The sequence below is a fragment of the Piliocolobus tephrosceles genome, chromosome 10, assembly GCF_002776525.5.
Source record: "Piliocolobus tephrosceles isolate RC106 chromosome 10, ASM277652v3, whole genome shotgun sequence".
Classification (NCBI taxonomy): Eukaryota; Metazoa; Chordata; class Mammalia; order Primates; family Cercopithecidae; genus Piliocolobus; species Piliocolobus tephrosceles.
In genome coordinates, this window is record NC_045443.1 from 19,813,056 (window position 1) to 19,822,185 (window position 9,130).

A 9,130-nucleotide genomic window follows, 5' to 3' on the forward strand; every position below is an offset into this window, starting at 1 on the left:
CGAAAGAACAAAGCTTCCACAGTGTGGAAGGGGACCTGAGCGGATTGCTGCTGCTGGCTGGGGTGGCCAGCTTTTATTCCCTTATTTGTCCCCCCGTGTCCTGTTGATTGGTCCATTTACAATCCTCTAGCTAGACACAGAGCACTTATTGGTGCATTTTTACAGAGTGCTGATTGGTGCATTTACAATCCTTTAGCTAGACACAGAGCGCTGATTGGTGCATTTACAATTTTCCAGCTAGACAGAAAAGTTCTCCAAGTCCCCACTCAACCCAGGAAGTCCAGCTGGCTTCACCTCTCATTACTACTTACTCATTTTTATGATTGAATAGTATTCTACTTTATGGACATACCACATTTTATTCATCAATTGATGGATATTTAGGTTTCCACTTTTTGGCTGTTATGGATAATGTAATGAACAGTGATGTGCAAGTTTTTTTTGTTTTTGTTTTGGTGAACGTGTTTTCAGTTCTCTTGGGCATATACATAGGAGAACTGCTGGATCATATGGTAACTCAATGTTTGACTTTTTGTGGAACTGCTAGAATGTTTTCTAAAGTGGTTGCATGACTTTATATTCCCGACAGTAATATGAGAGAGTTCCAACTTTTCTACATAATGGCCAACACTTGTTACAGTCTGTTTTCTGACCACAGTCATCCTAGTGGATGTGAAGTAGTATTACATCAGAGTTTTGATTTGCATTTCCCTGATGACTAATGATGAATAACATGTGCTTATTGTCTATTTATATATCTTCCTCAGAGAAATGTCTATTCAAGTCATTTGCTCATTTTATTTGGGTTGTCTTTTTGTTATTGAGTTGTAGACATTCTTTGGATATTAAACCTTTGGCAGGTATTTCATTTGCAAGTACTTTCTCTCATTCTGTGAATTGTCCTTTTGCTTTCTTGATAATGTGCTTTGATGCACAAAGTTTTTAATTTTAATCAAGTTTAATTTAATTTATCGATTTTTCTTTTGTTATGCTTTTGGGTCCATATTTAAGAAACCATTTCCAAACCCAAGGTTATGAAGGTTTACCTCTATGTTTTCTTTTAAGGGTTTTAACATTTTAGCTCTTAAACTTAAGTATTTGATCCATTTTGAGTTAAGTTTTGTTTATGGTATAGGGGATCTACTTTATTCTTTTGCATGAGGCTATCCGGTTGTTCCAACACCACTTGTTGAGGACACAATTTTTGCCCCATTGAATGGACTTGGCACCATTGTCAAAAATCAATGGCTAGAAGTGTATGGGTTTATTTCTGGACCCCATTGGTCTGTATATCTATCTTGTAATACATTGTCCTGATTACTTTATCTTTGTAGTAAGTTTTGAAATTGAGAAGTGTAAGTCCTCTTTCTTTCACATTTGGATTTTTTTCCCCCATTGGTTTAAGAAAATCGTGTGGTAAGACCAATTAATGTGAGATCTGCTCTGTTAAATTTTTAAGTGTACAATACAAAACAATATTGTTAATTACAGGCACAGTGTTGTAGATCTCTAGAGCTTATTTGTTTTGCATAACTGAAACTTTATACCCATTGAAAATGTCAACTCTCTGCACACTTACCTTTTTTTTTTTTTTTTGAGACAGAGTCTCGGTCTGTCACTCAGGCTGTAGTGCAGTGGCGCAATTATAGCTCACTGCAGCCTCAATGGGATCCTCCTGCCTTGGTCTCCTGAGTAGCCAGGACTATAGGCATGTACCACCATGCCCAGCTAAGTTTTATTTTTAAATTTTTTTGTATAGATAGGGTCTCACTATGTTGCCCAGGCTGGTTGCAAACTCCTGTTCTCAAGCAATCCTCCCACCTTGGTCTTTCAAAGCATTGGGATTACAGGTGTCATCTACTGCACCAGGCCACACTTAGCTTTTAGTTGGTGATTTATAACCATCAGCTTTTCATTGCCTTTTTTCTCCAGAGCATCAATTGTCCCCAGCAATTGCCATCTAATTATATTTTTCTTAGAATTTGTTTTCCTCAAATTCTCAAAGTCCTAGTACATTTCTTTCTATTGGTTTATCATCCTAGTTTAGCACTGGTGAAAGTGACAAGTCTATTGTCCACTTTGATACAGATTTCTTAGAATCCAGTTTCATACATATTCTTTTGACTTCTTCCAGTATGTGTTGGGTAGGTGAGAGGTGTATGGTGGACCTAGAATTAGCAGGAATCCACCACCAGTGATGAGATTTTCATTGCCAGCCAGACGATATTTGAACCCCAATATTCCATCTTAGCATCTACTTTTCTGGAAGACTACTGCTACCAACTGAGGCAGACTCTGGAATAGAGATTACTATGTAGGAGACTTATTTGGGAGTACTTTCAGGGCTAACAATTTTTGTGGAAGGATAGGAAAAAGGACTGGGCAGAAGGAGAAGTTAGGCCATGATTCAGTCTTCACATAGCCTCAGCCAACTTCACAGGGACTCAGAAGGTGGATGGCTTTTCAAAGTTGTCCTAAATTGGGATGAAGGGATCATTAGTCTTGGGCACTGTCCATTCATTTTATGGAGCTGTGTTCATGGGTGATGCAGCTATCTTCAGCTGAGGGCTGTTCTTGGAGAGCTGAGGGCTATCTGCCAGCAGCATTTCCAGCTGCTGGGCAATATAAACCTTTCAGTCCTGAAGTGGGGATCTGGGTAGCCATCACAGAACCCACTTAATACTTAGTCACTAACAAATGTAATTTCAATGATATGTCTGAGACAGTTACAGACCTTTGCATAATTTTTTCTTATTCATATGAAAGGGAGCTAGAGAGCAGGAAGGCATTAGGCATTGGGGGGAGTATAGGACATCTAATGGGATTGCAGAGGAAGGTAAAACTGCTGAGAAAGAAGAAGCTCTTCTCTGATTCTACGGTTGCAGCTAGGAATTCAACTGTGAAGAAATGGAAGCAGAAGGCTGTATTATGATTACTATTTGTGTTTTGTCCTTCAGGAGCTTAGCAGAGATCTTGTCTAACTTCCAACATAGTGTGACTTGGCATGGTTTGTGGAGATTTTTTAACCTAATTAAAAGAACTCTGTTTTCAGAAGATTCTTATTTGGAGTGTCTTTTTTTGGAGTTCACTAATAGTGTCAGTGGCATTTATTTATTGGTGCTGCGTGTTTGGTTCACCAGGAAGCATACTCTGAGATGATGTTAATTTTTCAGGTCGTGCATGAAGGAGTAGCCTTAGGATCAAACCTTGGAAGAGAGGTAGAAGCAGCAGGGTTGGCATAGAGAGGGGTCTAGCTGTGATGTAGACCCAGCCCGGCAGTCTTAGCTGATTCCACGTGGAGCTCTGGAGCTAAAAAGGCCTGGCAGAGATGTCTTGTATTGGGCCAACACTTCCAATCCTTTTAACCCTAATCAGTCATTTGACTGTGGGCTACCCCTAGAAGGATATGACTTTTAGGGGAGAGGGTTCTCTATGGCTGAGGGTTCTCTGACACAGTCCCAGAAGCGGCTGACAGCAAAGGCTGTACACTCCACAGCTGTGGTCATTGATCTTCCTAGTGACTCTCTCCATGTCATATGGCTCAGAAGTGGTAAGGAATCTAGGATTTCTGACGCCTACTTAGGAGAGTTTCTGTCTTTTATGTGCTGCCTCTCAGCTCACGTGACTACCCAGTGGGACCAGCACCAAGCTTGCCAGTATGTTCTCTAGGCCTTGTTCTTGGCAGCAGTGGCTGAGCTATGTGAACTTTATGTGAAAGTAATATTTTTGAAAAACCTCAGGTGGCCTAGGTTTAACAGAGTACGTTCCAGGATTGGCTGAGGCAAAGAATTTCTGGCATGGAGTCATTGCTAATTCACCAAGTTCTCTCAGACAATTTATTATAAATCTGAAGGGACACTGAACTGGCCAGCTTGCTTCCCATTTTTGTTCATTTCCAGGGTGAATACTGAGTTTGGCGTCTCACTGGCTCTCTTTGCTGCCTGAGTATGTCAGTCTTGATCTAAAAGTAGCCTGAATCCTACTAGGGTCAGTGTGGGTTGACTAGAGGTCAATTTTTCTGGAACCCTGAGGAGGTTGGAGAGGAGGATGAAGGGAGTCATGAAGAGAAAGAAGAGATTTTATTTGCGGTAGACATGGATGGCTTTGCCTGAGCATTACAAAACAAGAGAAATTGCTTCAGGAAGGTAGATTAACATAGAAGAGGTTGTTCATTAACCTTTAAGAAAGCAAGGAATTGTTATGCAGCTGTGTAGGCACAGTAGGAGAGAGACAATGATTGATGGCTGAGGAGACGGCATGGAGGTAGGGCAAAAAACATGGTCCAGGAGTCAAAAACTCTGGATTCTAGTTCTTACTCTGCTTCTTACCAGAATGCATCTTTGAGTCAAAGTTTTCATCTCTCTTGGTTTTAGTTTCTCCATGTTTAAAATGGGTCTGATTATGTCAAATTTGCCTTATTCCTTTGATTGTTACAGGGAACAAAAGAAACAATGGTTGTGAATGTGTAAAGTTCCATATGAAAAAGAATGAATTTCTTAGGCCCTTTCATACAAATTCCAGGACTTTGGGCAGTTCTGGGGACTCTGTGATATATACAAAATGGATAGTAGAGTTTGGAAGATCATAAATCCTGGAGGTTCTAATTATCTTGGTAAGGGTAGGAGTGTTGACTCAGCTACTACTTTGGAAGGTCTCCTGATATTGAGAATTCACTGGGCCCTTATAGGTGGCTTCTGTCTGTCTCAACTCTTAGACAAAATGAAGTTCCTTTGAAACAACTGAAAGTTCAGGAAATGAGTCAGGATGACTAAGAGTTGCTAGTGGTGCAACATGGTGTGGATCCAACAAAAATGTATTGTTGGTGTAGACATTGTTAAGGTTTGAGGACTAATATTTTGTGAGAACTCAGTCAAGTGAAATGATATTTTGAATTAAAATCCCCTACAAATTCCTGATGAAGACTCATGTATGAGAAGACCATAATATTTCATGGAAGAGATCAGAAACAGGACTCATATGGTCTATTGTAGTAGTCTTCCAACTCATCTTACTATGTCTAGTTTTTCCTGTTTCACTTATTCTTTATATTAAAAGAGTTACCTTTCTAAATCTGCTTGTGCTATTTCCCCTGCTTACCTCTGTTGCCTTTAGACTAAGGTCTCAGCCTTGCATATACCAGAATCTAGGGCAGGGATCTTGTCTGCTATGTTCATTGCTGTGACTGCATTATCTAGCATGATTTCTAGCATATAGTAAGTGCCCAGTAATACTCATTCATGAATTAATAAAAGTTATATATGATTCAGCCTTAATCTGTACTTCCAATTACTTTTCCTAACCATCTTCCCTAGCTCCACATGTCTACCTAGACAAGTTGCTCACAGTTCCCCAAATTCGTTTGGTCATCTCAATCCATGTCTTTGGCATACGTGTGTTGCTGCCTAGAATACCGTCCCACATTTCCGCTCCATTTTGTTCTACAATGCTCACATTGTGTATGCTGTAGGGCAGTTGTTTCCATGTCTGTCTCTCTTATAAGATCTTATCTTACTCATCTTCGTATTGGTCTAGTTCCTGGATGTAATAGGTACTTAATTAATGTGTGCTGAATGATCAAATGGATGTATATTATGATGAACCAGATAGCTTAATGATTTGTTTACCATATTCTCTCTGTGGGCTACAACTAAAGAACTGGAAGCAAGAGTGAAAAGTCAAACACCGCAGGTACTAGGCCAAGAAATATTCCTTTTGTGTTCAGTTTTCCAGATGAAAACCAGTGATATGTTTCATTGTTACAAATTGTTAGACTCAACCACTTATCACAAGACTAAACTCTGGTGCTAATAAAGTTCTTTCTGTCATTTGGGAGAAAACAACTCTCTTCCAAGAATATTGACTGTACCACGAAGTTCTGGCTCAATATTTTACACATTCCTAAAATGAACCAGTTGAAAGAAGGTGATAACTCTTCTTTTAAACTTTTAATTTCAAGGATGCATGTGCAGGTTTGTTACATTGGTATTAAGTCTAGCACCCATTAGTTATTTTTCCTGATACTCTCCCTCCTCCTGCCTTCCGTCCTCAAGTAGGCCCCAGTGTCTGTTGTTCCCCTCTATGTGTCCATGTGTTCTCATACTTTAGCTCCCACTTATAAGTGAGAATGTGGTATTTGGATTTCCGTTCCTGCGTTAGTTTGCTAAGCCTCCCACTCTATCCATGTTCCTGCATAGAACATGATCTCATTTTTTTTTTATGGCTGCATAGTATTCCATCCTGCATATGCATAGTATTCCATCCTGCATATGTAACTTTTTTCTTTATCCAATCTGTTATTGAGGGGCATTTGGGTTGATTCCATGTCTTTGCTATTGTGAGTAGTGCTGCAATGAACATACACGTGCGTGTGTCTTTATGACAGAATGATCTATTTTCTTTTGGGTGTATACCCAGTAATGGGATTGCTGAGTCCAATGACATTTCTGTTTTTAGCTCTTTGAGGAATTGCCACCAATAGTGTATAAACATTCCTTTTTTTCCGCAACCTTGTCAGCAACTGTAATTTTTTGACTTTTTAATAATAGCCATTCTGACTGATATGAGATGGTATCTCACTGTGATTTTGATTTGCATTTCTCTTTTTTTTTTTCTTTTTTCTTTTTTGAGATGGAGTTTCACTCTTGTTGCCCAGGCTGGAGTGCAATAGCACAATCTTGGCTCAGTGCAACCTCCGCCTCCTGGGTTCAAGCGATTCTCCTGCCTCAGCCTCCCGAGTAGCTGGAATTATGGGCACGTGCCACCACACCCAGCTAATTTTTTGTATGTTTAGTAGAGACGAGGTTTCACCATGTTGGTCAGGCTGGTCTCGAACTCCTGACCTCTGGTGATCCACCCACCTCGGCCTCCCAAAAGGTTGGGATTACAGGTGTGATGATTTCCATTTCTCTAATGATCAGTGATATTGAGCCTTTTTTCATATGCTTTTCGGCCACATTTAAGTCTTCTTTTGAAAAGTGCTCATGTCCTTTGCTCAGTTTTTAATGGGTTGTTTGGTTTTTTCTTGTAAATTTGTTTAAGTTCCTTATAGATTCTGGATATTAGACTTTTTACTGATGCATAGTTTACAAAAATTTTCTCCCATTCTGTAAGTCGTCTATTTACTCTGTTGATAGTTTCTTTCACTGTATAGAAGCTCTTAAGTTTAATTAAATCCCATTTGTCAATTTTTGCTTTTGTTGCAGTTGCTTTAGGTGTCTTCATCATGAAATCTTTCCCCATTCCTAAGTCCAGAATGGTATTACCTAGTTTATCTTCCAGGATTTTTACAGTTTGGGATTTTGTATTTAAGTCTTTAATACATCTTGAGTTGATTTTTGTATATGGTGTAAGGAAGGGGTCTAGCTTCAATTTTCTGCATATGGCTATCCAGTTATGCCAGCACCATTTATTGAATAGGGAGTCCTTTCCCTGTTGCTTGTTTTTGTCAGCTTTGTCAAAGGTCAGATAGTTGTAGGTGTGCGGCCTTATTTCTGGGATCTCTATTCTGTTCCATTGGTCTATATGTCAGTTTTTGTATCAGTACCATGTTGTTTTGGTTATTGTATTCCTATAGTATAGTTTAATGTCAGGTAGTGTGATGCCTTCAGTTTTGTTCTTTTTGCTTAGGATTGCCTTGGCTATTCAGGCTTATTGTTGGTTCCACATGAATTTTAAAATAATTTTTTCCTAGTTTTGTGAAGAATGTCATTGGTAGTTTAATAGGAATAGCAATGAATCTGTAAATTGCTTTGGACAGTATGGCCATTTTAATGATATTAATTTTTCCTATCCATGAGCCTTGAATGTTTTTCCTTTTGTTTGTGTCATCTCTGATTTCTTTCAGCAGTGTTTTGAAATTCTCATTTCAAAGATCATTCACCTCTCTGGTTAGCTGTAATCCTAGGTATTTTACTCTCTCTGTTGCAATTGTGAATGGGATTACATTCCTCATTAAGCTCTTGGCTTGACTGCTGTTTGTATATAGGAATGCTAGTGATTTTTGTACGTTGATTTTGTATCCTGATAATTTATTGAAGTTGTTTATTGGCTTAAGGAGGTTTTGGATTCAGACTATGGGATTTTGTAGGTATAGGATGGTATAGTCTGTAAACAGGGATTGTTTGACTTCCTCTTTTCCTAATTGGATGCTCTTTTATTTCTTTCTCTTGCCTGATTGTTCCAGCCAGGACTTCCAATAGTGTGTTGAATAGGAGTGGTGACAGAGGGCATCCTTGTCTTGTGTCAATTTTCAAGGGGAATACTTCCAGCTTTGGCCCATTCAATTTGATGTTGGCAGTGGGTTTGTCATAGATGGCTCTGATTATTTTGTGGTATGTTTGAGGGAAGGTAATAACTCAGTATATATTTTCTCCTAATGGAGAAATAATTTAAAGTATTTGCATATTACTTTGGATGGTAGGACTTTTTGTAAAGAATTAGATTATATATAATAATGACTCAACATAATTTAGTGATTATGTTAGATATGGTATCATGTGTCATTTAGCGATTATATTATGTACTCTGTCATAATCATGGTTGTAACATGATTTAGTGATTTTATTAGGTACCCTGTTAAGCATAGTCAAAACTGACATAGTACTGAATACAATAATATATTCAATAAGTCACTATTAAATTATCTTAAAAAGTTTCTCTTGTTTGAATTTTTAATGGGGAGGGATACTTACGCTATGTGTAGAAATGAAGACATTTTGCAGTTAGGCAAAGCCCTGGAAAATATTTTTCATTTAATTTCTATTTTCTATGTTCCGTATTTACTGATCTTAAATACTGCTTTATTTTTATTTTTTATTTTTTTTAATTTTTATTTATTTATTTTTTTTGAGACGGAGTCTTGCTGTGTCTCCTGGGCTGGAGTGCAGTGGCCGGATCTCAGCTCACTGCAAGCTCCGCCTCTCGGGTTTTACGCCATTCTCCTGCCTCAGCCTCCAGAGTCGCTGGGACTACAGGCGCCCGCCACCTCGCCCGGCTAGTTTTTTTGTATTTTTTAGTAGAGACGGGGTTTCACCGTGTTAGCCAGGATGGTCTCGATCTCCTGACCTCATGATCCGCCCGTCTCAGCCTCCCAAAGTGCTGGGATTACAGGCTTGAGCCACCGCGCCCGACC